Here is a 12,152-nt window from a genome sequence, read left to right as displayed (position 1 = left end):
AAAGCCAAAAAAAATACAAAATCAATCCTTGCTCTTCATGAGCTCAGGGTATACTGGGAGAGACAAGAAGAAAACAGTGTACAAACAAGAGTGAATTTAAATAGGTAGAAAAGATTGAAGGGTGTGGGGATCAATAGACACATAAAATGGGAATGGATTTAGACAAAGATGAAAATATTATCTTCAAGTACCATTATAAACAGGATACAAGATGATTTGGGAGTCGTTTTAGAGGAAGGAATGAAGTTCAAGGAAGATTTGGAAAGGCTTCTTGAAGAAGAAGAGGCTTTAGTGGGAAATTGAAGGAAACCTGAGGAGCCCAGTGGTGGAGAAGAAGAGGGAGAGTTCCAGGAAAGCAAGACAACTCAGGCACACCCAACCCCTGGAATTCATGAAATTGGTCTCTCTTAGGATTTCTGTTTGGTCTTGTGCTTGGGGAAGTACAATACAACTAGTGTATATAAAACATACACACATCCATCCATCCATATGTATCTATTTCTATAATAATTATTATAATTATGCATATTATGTACATATGCACATGTGTATACAGCACAGATACACACTTCTTATATATGCATCTCCTTCACAACCTCTATACCCCTCTTGCTGCTTAGGAAGTACCCTTCCCTACTCCAGTCTTCCAGTTTTTGTAACCATAAAACATGATGCAATCAATATGCTATTGTTCCTGCAGGAGCGGGGTCAATAATCTTTAGAATTCTCCTTATTTGCTTATTTAATTTGTCAGATTAAAATGCCCTTCCCTGGCTACGGAACACACACATGTATGCATATGTGTGTGTATACACACATATGTGTACAAACACACATACACACACATACACACAGAGAAAGAGGACAGTCTTCTCAATTAGAATGTAGATCCCTAAGGTTGTGGATGGTGTATGCTTTTGCATTTCTATCTACAATACTTAGTGTGGTGCTTGTAACATAGTAAATCCCAAGTTAAAGCTTTTTATGAGTCATTCATTGAGGATCAATAAAGGGTTTATGAAGAAGGCTGCATTGGAACCTCTCTCATCCACCTCCCTCACCCCAAGCATCTTACTCAGCAGAGTACCCTGATGCTTGGAAATTATGCTATTACAGCTTCACTCCTTTGAGTGAAGACTTTGTCACCTGTGAAAATGAAAATCCTTCCAGATTTTATCTGTTTACCATGTTTACATGGTAACAAGAGAGGCAGTGAATAGTAGTATCATATACCATGGACTTGGAGTCAAGAGATTATAGTTGAAATCCTGGCTATCATTTCCTAGTTATGTGATGTCAGTCACATCATGGAATCTCTCTGAGTCTCATTTTTCTCTTTATGGAATGAGAGGGTAGGGTGATTAGTTGATCGCAAAAATCCCTTAAATTCAGAGATTTATATATATAGAGAGAGACTTGTTTTTTCTTTTTTGTGGAATTGAAAGTAATCTAGTTGACATTGCTAAGTGAGTCAGTAAGTGAGACGAATGTACATCATTAAGGGATTCCAAAGTGATGTTGGAACCAGTTGTCACTGACTTTTACTCATGTTCCTGATTCCTCTTATCAGAGTTCAAGAAAGGAATGAAAACCATGCATACCTTTTTAGGCTGTCTTTGGTTCCCAAGGATAAGGACTTCTTTCCTGAAATTATAACCCTTTAGCAACTTTTCTCCAGGCTTACAATAGATTAGCTGTCAGTTCTCAAACAATTGAGCAATTAGAAGGCCCATTCATGAGCAAGTCTATTGAGCTAGAAAGTTTCCTGTGGCAGTGTTCTTTGGTCCCTGTGTTGATGTTGGTACCATCACAAAACAGCTGGATGAGTCATCTATGGAATGCTAAAGACATCATTTTAGGCAAGGCTTTATCAGGGGGTTTAGCAATTACTATTAGCTTATAAGTTCAAGTATAATGTTAATAATAAATCTGCAAGGGCAGTAACTATGAAAATTATTTCTCTCCTACCTACTTATCACTCAGGGGAGCAAAGGTACCTGTTAGTTCAAGAGATTAGGGTTCATATAAGAGAGGCTAAGTCTCAGATTATCATATATGATTCTAGACAATTATGGTTGGAAAAAAATTTCTTTAACTAACATTCAACAAACATTTATTAAACATCTACTATGTGTAAGACTGTGATGACCGCGTATTTAAAATCAGCCAGAGTCAGGAATTCAGGTTAAGGGAAAAATCTTCAATCTTTATTGAAGTGAAGAGGTGAAAAAGGATTGCAATAGCAATATGGGCAGCTGCGACAGGAAGCCAGCTAGCAGAGGGGTACTGGAGATGAAGGGCCGTGGCAATGGCAATGCGAGCAGCTGTGACAAGACGCCAGCCAGCAGTTTCTCCTTCTGCTTCCCTTTCCACTCCCTTGCCTCCACCCACCAAAAATGTCATTTCCTATACAATACATCAGGACTTGCACAAAGAGTGGGCGGGGCCATTCTTTCTCCAAGCATATATATTAATAGAGCATGATCCAATTACTATTTAGCCTCACATGTTTGGGACCTCAGTGCATCAACTCAAGCCTCAGCCCATTACATAAGTCACTGTTAAATATTGGGGATACAAAAAAAGAGTAAAAGATAGTCCCTATTCTTGAAGAGTTGTCTAAAATGGAAACAACATACAAACAAATATGTATAAACAAGTTATATATGGGGTAAATTGGAAATAATTAATGGAAAATTCTGAAATTAAAGGGGATCAAGAAGAGTTTTTTTGTAAAAGGTAGGATTTTAAGGACATCAAAGGAGGCAAAGATGAAGAGAAAGAACATTCCAGAAATAGGGGACAGACAGTGAGAATGTCCTTTGTCAAGAGATGGAGTGTCTTATGTGATTAATAAATAAGCCAGTATCACTGTGTTACTTTGTTAGAATATGTGAAGAGGAGAAATGCATAAAAAGACCAGTAAATTAGGAGGATGTTGGGTTATGAAGATCCTTGAATGCTAAATGGTAGATTTTGTATTTGATCATGGAGGTTATGGGAGCTACTGGAATTAATTAATGGTTTTATACATGTGGTGATTACATGATTACACCTATGCTTTAGGAAGATCAATTAGATTTGTTTGGAAGGTGAATATAGGAAAAGACTGGATTTCCAGAGAACAACTGGAATGCTATTGCAATTGTGCAGGTGTGAGATAATGATGAAGTTCTGCATCAAGATTGTGGCATTTGTCAGAGGAGGAAAAAAGATGGACATATATAAGAATAATCTAAAAGGGAAGGTAAAATCAACAGGACTTGGCAACAGTTTGGAGATGAGGGATGACAAAGAAAGGTGAGGTTGTGAGCCTGGATGGCTGGGAGGATGGTGGTACCTTTAATAATAATAAGGAAAAGATCTTCTGGCCAAGATGGTGGAAAGGACACATGCATCTATCTAGGCTCCTTCCCCTCAGAATACTTTTTTTTCATGACAAGCCTTGGAATTAGTGTTTGAAAAAACCCACAAATACATTACCAAGAGAAGATATCCTCAAAATTTGTCAGAAAAGGTCTATTTTTGCTCGCAAGCAGGGATGGTTAGCTCAGGAGCAGACTGCAGACAGATAGTGAGAGTACAGCAGGCAGGGAGAGTACAGAAGGCAGCTCACATTGAGCAGACTTGAGGGGGTGGGGTGTGATCTCAGCCATTTCTGCAGGAATAACTTTACCACAGTGTAGCTACTTTGCCCTGGCAGCAAGTCAGCAGATCAGCAGAGAAGCTGTAAACACAGGGGGTAAAGATTCTAACCCCAAAAGATAGGGTCTCTCGGGACCTGGCCACACCCACCCACAGTGTCTCAGCACTCTTGCAGTCTCAGAGTGCAGAGCAGGGCAGCCATTGCTGTCCTGCTAGTGCCTCACTGCTGCCCCTGGCAGTCTGTAGAGGAAGCTTGATAATACTATCTGGCCCAAAAAAGCAGACTTTATTTGCTTATTTTTTGTTTGTTGGTTTGTTTTCTTTGATTTTTCTTTGACAAAATGAGCAAAAAATTAAAACGGACTCTAACTATTGATAGTTTCTATATGGATAGAGAGCAGACTTTAAACCCCGAGGAGACTAAGAACAGACTGTCTTCATCTGGAGATGAATCCCGATCTCCAGGGGATATGATCTGGTCCTCAACACACAAGACTCTCATAGAAGAAATTAAAAAGGCTCTCACAAGAGAGCTAGAAGAAAAATGGGAAAAGGAAAGGGAAGCTTGATAAGAGAGTCTGGATAAGTCATCCCACTCGTTTAAAGATAAGGTGGATAAAAAAATCAAATCCCTGAAAACAGAATTAGTGAATTGGAAAAGGTAAAAAATTCCAAGGAAAACAGAATTAGTGAATTGGAAAAAGAAAATAGCTCTCTAAAAAATAAAATTGGCGAAATGGAAAAACATTCCATAGGACAAAACAACTCATTTAAAAACTCAATTGGACAATTACAAAAAGAAACAAAAAAGTAAATGAAGAAAATAATTAATTAAAAATCAGAATTGAACAAATGGAAATGAATGACTCAAGGAGACACCAAGAATCAGTCAAGCAAAACCAAGAAAATGTGAAAGACCTTCTTGGGAAAACAACAGACTTGGAAAATAGATCTTGGAGAGATAATCTGAGAATTATTGGACTTCCTGAAAAATATGATTAAAAAAAAAAGAGCCTGGACACTATTTTCCAGGAAATTATCAAAGAGAACTGCCCAGAAGTTATGGAAACAGAGGGTAAAATAGACATTGAAAGAATTCATTGATCACCTACTGAAAGGGACCCTAAAAATCAAAACTCCAAGAAATAAAGTGGCTAAATTCCAGAACTATCAGACCAAGGAAAAAATACTACAAGCAGTTAGAAAAAAACAATTCAAATACAGAGGAGCCACAATAAGGATTACTCAGGATCTAGCAGCATCCACATTAATTTCCTGGGATCTGATATTCCGAAAGGCTAAGGAACTTGGTATGCAGCCAAGAATAACTTACTCAGCCAAAATGAGCATTTTCCCGAGGAAGAAGATGGACATTCAATGAAATAGGTGAATTTCATCTATTTCTGATGAAAAAACCAGAACTAAACAAAAAGTTTGATCTCCAAAAATAGGACTCAAGAGAAACATAAGAAGGTAAAATGAAATCTTGGAAACTATATTTCTGTTATAAATATACATAAAGAACACATGTATAATTTGTTCTAGAAACTAGAGGTGGAAAGGAAATTATACCAGAAAAAGGGTAAAGTAGGGGTACTACATCTCATGAAGAGGCAAAGGAAACCTATTATATTTGAGGGAATGAAGGGAGGGGGATGAACATAGTGTGTATCTTACTCTCATCAGAATTGGCTTAAAGAGAAAAATATTAGATTTGATTTATGGTGAAACTTCTTCCACCTCATTGAAAAGTGGGAGGGGAAAAGTAAAAAGGGAAGGAGTAAGCAAAAGGGAATACAGAAATTGTGAGGAAAGGGGATAAGATAGAGGGGGAGGAACTCTAAGGTAGGGAGAGGGATACTAAAGAGGTAGGGCTGTGAGAAGAAAGTAGTGCTCACAAGTTTAATACTGGGGAGGAGGGTTTGCCACCTGGTATCACTCTTCCACCTGGTATCACTCTGCTTCAATTGCAACACAGGTTATCATTTCCCCCCTGATGTCTCAGAAAGGCCGAGAACCCTTAGGGGAAATGGGCAGCCAAACCAGATATTGTCAGCAGGTTTCTTCTGAGCTGAAAGGTCTCATACCTCACCCAGAATTCCCCCACTGTCTGTGACCCTCTACACCCAAGGAATACCAATGATTAGTAGATATAACCTGAATGAAGATCCAGCAAAAAAAAGCTGAGAAGTGGCCACACAAATAGGAGAACATTAACAAAATATTAATATGAGCTAATAATGATGTAATTACATATCATTTTGTTATTGTTGGTCAGTGGTTTCAGTCATGTCTGACTCTTCACGAGTGATTTCTTGCATAGCAAGTGCTTAATAAATACTCATTGTCTGATTATTTAATTCTGTGTTTCATAGAATAGCCCTGTGGGAAGATAGTATAAAAATCACTAATTGCATTTTAAAGATGAGGAAACTGATATTCTGAGAGGTTATTTTTCCATGATCACTTTCAATAGAATGCATCTAAGGTAGGATTTAAACTTAGACCTCTCTTAATTCCAAGTCTCCTATTCTAGCCACTTGACAATATTATCTTTCGCTACTAGGTAATTAATAGTCTTAGTTCTGTAACAATTAATTTTGTGATCTAAGAAATGCTTCCGTTTAATTCCTTTCTCTGGTTCTTGATTTATTTATTTAAAAATGAAAGTTTTGGATTAGAAACTCTCTAAGATTTATATAACAGTTTGTTTAAGGACACAATCTCTGCCTTCCTAGAGTTTATAATTTAGTATGGAGATATAAAAAAAAAATACAGTAAAGTATAATAAATAAAATTAGTTTGAGAGTATAAATAAATTCCTGGGGAAAGTTATTATAGGGAGTAGGATAAAGGAAGATCATAAAGGAAAGGACATTTTGTGGTGTTCTTTTCTTTTCTATAATATGATAGTTCTCTGGGAGCAGATTTCTTGGGGAAGTTTTCTGAAGGCAGCCTTAGTTTTGGTTCAGAGTAATAATCACCTTAAATGCAGCCAGGTGTTAAAGTAGTTCTTTATTGTCTCTTCCAAAATAGCCCGGTTTCTTAGAGGCTTATCTCCCTCCTTGGTTCCAAGAGCTCTTGCAGCTTGTCTTTTAGTTCTTCCAGCTTCTGCTTCTAGCTCAACTCTGACTCTTGACTTCTCAATCTCCTCAACTGACTTCTCACTTTTCAATCTCTTCAAGTCTCCTCCTCTTCCTGGAGGCTTCTAGCTTATATAAGTTCTCTAAAGGTGTGAACTCTAATGTGTAAACTCTCTTAAAGGTATAAGCTCTAATGTGTGAACTCTCCCAAAGATGTGAACTCAAAAGGTATGAACCAATTATATAAGCATTGCTTCTATCAATTCCAGTGAGTTAACACGTTGTTTCAAGTTCTGGCTCATAACAACATTTGATTTGGCTTATGTATGGACAGTAATTAAAAAATCAAACAGGGAGGAGGATATTAGAGGCATAGGAAACTGGAAAAAAAGCATGGAAGCAGGAGGAAATATCACATATTTGGGGGACAGAGTCAAGTCATTTGTCTGATGTGTAGATAACTGATGATTTGGTAGTTTCTAAGGTCCTTTTTATTTCTAACATGTTATATTTCAGTTTACATTCTTCTGTTTATATAGCATATTTAAAGAATTAAATACTTTAGAGCAGGATTTAAAATGCCCAAGTTCATTATGGAATATTTTGCCCCATTTTAATTATTAACTCCTTTGAACAGTTAGGTGGTGCAGTGGATAGAATACTGGACCTGGAGTTAGGAAGACTTCAGTTCAAGTCTGACCCAAGATACTCACTAGCATTATGATCCTGGTTGAGTCACTTTATCTTGTTTGCTTCAATTTTCTCATCTGTAAAATGAGCTAGAGAAGGAAATGACAAAACATCCAGTATTTTTGCTAAGAAAACTACAAATAGGGTCTTGAAGAGTTCCAGTCTGATATGACTGAACCACCACAACTACAACCACAGCAACAACAACCATCATCAACACAACAATCTTCTTCATTTAAACCTGATTTTTTTCTACTCTGATTTAAAGAAAAAAAAAACCTTTAATTATTGTTCTCACAATGTTTCAGATGCCAAAAACTTCTGGCCTTGTATGGGTTAACAATATTAGCTATTTCCCACCTCTGCATGTCTGTAACACATAAAGTTTTAACTCATACCTTATTGAGTATCTCTAGTCCCTCTGTCATTCTCATGCGCAGAAAATGACCTATACACTATAGTGTCTTACTTTTCACAACATGCAATATATCTCTGCCTGAAATTATTTATTGAGTATCTTGAGAAGTAATTCATCTAAATGGTACATGACAGTAGCAACTATAGTATTGAAGCCATGGACGATAGTGGAAATGACACTGGAGTAGGAATCAGTACATTTGGTGGTTCTGTCTGGCTCACAGTTTCCTCCTCTGTAAAACAGTGGGGTTGGGCTAGATATCTAAGACCCCATTTCACTCTGACATTCTGTCGTGCATTCTGACATTCTGTAGTATCATCTCACATCGTATGCGTGAAGGTCCTCCCCAGCCCTAACACTATTTTCTGTGTTCTTTTGAATTCTAAGGTTTATTTCTGCTCTGACATCCTTTGTTCTATGATTCTAGGGTTATTCTCTCCAGGGTCTCCAAATAAAGAGGCTAAATAAGAAGCAAAATATGTCACATGTTTGGATCAAGGTTGGACAGCTACCAACACTTTGCAGGATTAAAATGAAACACTAGAATGAACACATCTAATTAGCAGCTGCCTCTGGAGAAATAGATGAATTACCCCTGACAACATGGCCTAAAGAATAACCTCCTACACTCTGGACTTCTTATCTTTTTATTGTGGTTTATAGGTGAATGCCTTCAGATTTTTCCTCTATCCTACAAGTCACCACTTGAGCTATAATTTTTAAGGATTGATATTCTCTATCCTATGGTTGTCATTTAGACCTACCCATTCTTTAAGGCCTGTATCAAATGCTACCTCTCTGAAGCCTGCATTGATGATCCCTCTATCCTGTGAACTCTCATCACTTTGTTCCTCTCATATACTTTGACAGCTTTGTGGAGTGGAAAGGTTCTTGACTTAGAGTTAAGAAATTTAAAGTTATGATTCTGGCCATAGTTATGTGACCATTGCTTATTACTTTACTCTTTTGAGCTTTACTTTCCTCATCTGTAAAATGGGTATAATGATATTTGCATTATTTTTCTCATAATATTGTTTTGTAAACTATCATTTTGTTTTGCTATTACTACTGTATATTTATAATCTTTTGTATTAGAGCTTACGGAGCTTACTAAGACCAGGGGCTTCATCTTATTCACTTTTGTTTCTACCTCAGAAATATACCTTACTAAGTGCCTAGCCCAACATAGAAACACAATAGGTGATTATTTGCAATTTTTGAATTATTTTGTATTTTTGTGATTGACCAAGTGAATTGTTTTTATTCATGTATTTCTCCATTAATTTTATCCACACATGTGTCATGCATGCCCCATAAATTAATTTTGATAATAGGAATGGAAGACACCCTACCAAACTTCTTTCATAAAACAATTTTAGTTATGATACTCAAGCTTGAGAGGGACAAAGCAAAGACATAGAATAATGCAGCAATACTACTATTGAATCCTTGATCCTATAATGTTTTATTTGTGGGAGAAAGAGAAACAATATCACTTAATTATCCAAAATAATATTCTTTTTACAAAGGTAGATTTATGGTTATGATACAAGGAAAATGTTTGCTATAAATAGTTAAATGCAGAACCAGAAGCATCAGATTTGGGATTAGAAGACTTGGACTTCAAATCTCAATTTTGCAAGTTCCTCTTTGACCTTGGGCAAGTTACTTTACCTCTTTGGGCCTTAGTTTTCTCATTTGTTAAATAAGGAGATTAGACTAACACCTATAAGCACTTTACGCCATACATCTACCATTTTCTTGAACAAAAAAATCAAGAAAACATTTTTCATGTTTGCTTTTCTTACCTTTCCTCCCTTATCTGAAATAGTAACAGTAGAGTGTTCTGCAAAGAAGGGATTTATTCTCAGAAGATCAAACCAGGAGTAAAACATAAAGTTTTATGGGTGAGGTAGTAGAGCACAGAGATGAGAGAAGAGGAGAGCCAACTGCCACTAGGGATGTGAAATCCTAGAAAACCACAAAAATCTGGTAGAAAAGTAAACATTTGGTTCAATAACTATTGAGCCAATATAACCATTGGTTATAGTTATATGACTATTACTTTTTGAATAAATGTAGATTATTAATTCTTTTTTAAATGTGGTAATTAGGGCCTATGGTTGTCCCTCATGCCTGGAATGCTGTCCTTTTTCATCTCTACCTACTGGTTTTTCACCAGTCCCCACTAAAAATACCTTATACGAGAAGACTTTTCCAATTTTCAATTTAAATGCCCTTCCACTGTGATTATCTCTAATTTATCCTACATTTAGCTTGCTTGTACATGGTTGCTTGCATGGGAATTATTACTTCCTTTAGACTATGAGCTTCTTGAGAGCAGAATGTGTCTTTTATCTTTTTTTGTGTCTGAATTTAGCACAGTGCTTGGCACACAATAGATATATAATGAGTGTTTATTGACTCACTGACTAATATCAAAGGACATAGAGAAGAATTAGATTCAAGAACTATCATAGTGGTCTAATCCATAGGACTTGTTTACTGATTGGATATGAGAAATAAGGAGGACAGAAAAGAATCAAATATAACATGAGTTGTGTCACTGGAATAACTGAGACAGAAAGCAAGTTCATTTCAGATCACAGATTTAGAATTTGAAGGCACTTTAGAGATCACTTAACTTTGCCTCAGTTCCTCTTCTATAAAAAGAACTGGAAAAGGAAATGGCAAACCATTCCAGTATCTTTGCCAAGAAAAAACAACTGGGATCATGAAGAGTTATACATGACTAAGCTCACTGAACAATAACAACAATGAATAGAGGTCATCTATTGAAATTCCATCATTTTATGGAAGGGAAAGCCCAGAAAGGTTAACTCAGGTGGTCAGAATCAGGATTCAAATTCATGTTCTATTACTCTCAGTAATTTGTTTGACTTAAACAAAATGTAATGGAGACTGGAGTCTGGCTCTTCTAATTTATAGTCATTTCTTTTCTTTTACAACACAGTTTTTCAAGGCATAAGCCATAATTAGTGAGATTCCAACCCTATCTTTTTTGGTTCCTTTTTTATTTTTATGAGAGTCTAACATGTCTGTTTGATACCATGAAAGACAGTAGAGCCAAAAAGCACAATGATTTTGTTTTTGAAAAATATTGATCATTTCTTCTGTACCCAACTTCTTTAACTATTTCTCATAAACTAGCAAAAACAAAAAAGACTAGTTTCCTTAAAATTCATTAATTCGAGCTTCCATTTGTCACAAAAATTTAAAAAACCGAAGAGCAAATTCAATGAGTAAATTTGTCATGCTTGTTTGACTAAATTATATTTTTAAATTTAATGTAACTGAATGCCAATTTTGTCAATAAGCCAAAGTTTACATATTGCATGTTTCATTTCCTAAGATAGCAAAGTGACTTTAGATGTAGAACACATACTTATATGTGTTTATATATATATATATACATATATATATATAATATTTGTAAAATATGGAATATTTTCCATTTTTCCAAATATTTCCTTTGGCCTAAAAGAAAAAAAAAATGTTTTTTCTCTCATGACTGACATTTTTACTTTTCCAATGAAGCACTTAAATCTGTCTCTTACCCAGTTGGTTCTTGATACACACTAATGTTTTTGTCTCCCCTACCTTCTTTGAATTGGGAGATGTAATGCTACAAATCTTCCTAGGAAGTTCTAATTTTCGTGAGAGACTCAGATCTGATCCTTCCTTTTGTGGAACCAAGATGCTTTGGGTAACATGGTATAGCAAAGAGATAATGGACAAAGAATGGTACTTAGTTGGATTTGAATCCTAGTTTTGCCACTATTTCTTAGGTGGCCTTAGGAAAAGGTGGCCTTAAAAAAATATTCTGTGCCTTGGTTCTCATATAACTAAAGTGAGGACAAGATTAGTGTCTCTAAATTTTGCCATTTTTTTTTTGTTTTCAAAACTATATTTTGATACTTATTTCAATATAAATGTTTTCCTTTGTGATTTTATGTATTTTTATTTCATGAATTTCAAAACATTAAAAACATAGGTTTTACTAGACTACCAAATGGATTCAAAATGCAAAAAAATGTTTAAGAACCTTTCTGTGAAACTATTTATATCCTTTGAGCCAGTTATTACTCATACAGTCTTAATGTGCTGAAGGAGTCATAAATAGAAAGACTTTGAATATACCAAAATTTCCACAAAATAGCAAAATCCTTCAACTTTTCAAGACTTTTTTGAAAGGCAATTGCGGGGGTTAAGTGATTTGCTCAGGGTCACACAGCTACTAAGTAGTAAGTGTTGAGTATCTGAGGTCAAATTTGAACTCAGGTCCTCTTGACTCC

The sequence above is a fragment of the Antechinus flavipes genome, chromosome 4, assembly GCF_016432865.1.
Source record: "Antechinus flavipes isolate AdamAnt ecotype Samford, QLD, Australia chromosome 4, AdamAnt_v2, whole genome shotgun sequence".
Lineage (NCBI taxonomy): Eukaryota > Metazoa > Chordata > Mammalia > Dasyuromorphia > Dasyuridae > Antechinus > Antechinus flavipes.
This window is presented reverse-complemented; position numbering follows the sequence as displayed.